The sequence below is a fragment of the Anneissia japonica genome, unplaced genomic scaffold, assembly GCF_011630105.1.
Source record: "Anneissia japonica isolate Jap-2015-1 unplaced genomic scaffold, ASM1163010v1 scaffold673_len1821605_cov196, whole genome shotgun sequence".
Lineage (NCBI taxonomy): Eukaryota > Metazoa > Echinodermata > Crinoidea > Comatulida > Comatulidae > Anneissia > Anneissia japonica.
In genome coordinates, this window is record NW_022717449.1 from 281,456 (window position 1) to 283,259 (window position 1,804).

A 1,804-nucleotide genomic window follows, 5' to 3' on the forward strand; every position below is an offset into this window, starting at 1 on the left:
AACTTTCGAATATTTACAGCCCTGAAACTAATGGTAGAGGGCGGCCCACTACATGGGGAAATGTCAACAACTAGTCATCCATAGTGCCCCATTTGTAGAATAATTATGTTTTTGGGCATAATTTGGACCCCCGTAGCATGTGGCATTAATGCTACGCATAATGTCATGAAAATGTAGTATAATGTAGCATAATTTAGAACTGATGTAAATTTCGTCATTTTTTGAGAAATAAATTCCAAAAAGAAGTTTGAGAGTGCCATTTCCGAGTATCACAGCAGGATTTTTTCTCACAACTAAAAACAACTCCTCTAAATCTCATAAATAAATATAAATAAATTGTCTGATTAAGATCCGTTGATAACGGATCGAAGCGTCGCAAACAGTACGAAAATTATTGGTTGACTAACAAGAATTTTCCATGTTCCTTCCCTTTCCTAAGGTCGCCTCGGAAAAATTCGTTGGCTTTCCAGCAATATTGTGTAATGATTTCGAATTTAAATTGGTTTTTCTTCATTTACAATTAAAAATAAGTTTTCAGCGAGGAGATCCTGTCCCTGCAGGTCTCTGCTCACGTGTTCATGAATTTGTTTTGCTCTGGTGTAATTGCATGCTATGTCAATTCTCAACACACACATATTTAAACACCTTCAGAATTCACGCAAGTGCATGCAAACTTGTAATGAGGGCTGTTTCCGTATTCTTGAATCTTCCCCATCTACTCATCATCTTAAAATCAAGGAGGCATTGCAGGGGCGAATGTGGGTTCAAATTTAGGCATGGTGGGAGTCAGCAAAGGCATAGATCTGTTTTCAAAGTTTAGGAATGGGGATAGAAATTTCGTGAGTCCACACCCACATGTGAGCCCCACAATAGTTGGGGCTGAGGGTCGAAAATTTGAGGTAATAATACCTTCTAGATGGCCGGAAATGACACTCTTATAGTAAATACCATCATCATCACATCATGGAGGATTTACGGTAGTAACTAGGCATAATTCCTCCATGATCACATCTCCATTATAATCAAAATGCAGCGGCAAAAAATTTCTCATGATCTTATATCAGCGATTTTCGGCAACCATAGAGATCTAATTAATATGTGTGATGTACCATTGAAAATAAAACTAAAAAACATTGTGTTTGATGTATTTACTTTACTTTATCTACTTTGACGTATCCAGAGGGTGCTCAGGGTCAGAGTTTAAAAAAGAAATTCAAAATGTCTATTTTTAAATGTTAATATTCGTAATTTGTATGTATTAATTAATGTGCCATTCTCCGGCGCCTAAAAGTTTCTAATTCTTAACATTTTTGCACCTGAACCCCCGCTCAGGTGCATAACTTTAGGTTTAACTAAACTAGGAAAGCATGGCAAAACATTAGAAATACAATTGGCTCAAACAGAATAGATCGTACGACGATTAAGCTGCCTGGATAAGATAATGGCAAATTTGTTGATGATTGATGTTATTATCACAGTAATACGTTTTTTTCTTAGGTGACAATATTGTATATTCATATTATATCTGTCTCTTATACACATCTAGATGTGTATAAGAGACAGACATAATGAATACTAACTATATTCTTAATGTGTTCTTGATTACAACATCTGTGATCAAAAAATTAGTATAACATGCACTAATACTATTTCTGATTTATTACAATGTAATTCAACGTGCCAGTAAGAAATTCGATTACAATATAGTATAAGCCGCGCAAGAAGACACAACAACCTCCTTTGTTTGTGTTCGCCCATTAGTCAGATCAATGAGGTCTGCAACAATAGTTCGAGTCCTTTGTTT

General features: G+C 35.6%; 1 protein-coding gene across 1 annotated transcript in view; it reads right to left on the reverse strand.

The window, feature by feature from the left end:
* LOC117110307 overlaps positions 1 to 1,804 on the reverse strand; it is a 3,626-nt gene that overhangs the window by 1,010 nt on the left and 812 nt on the right. The window lies entirely within an intron of this gene.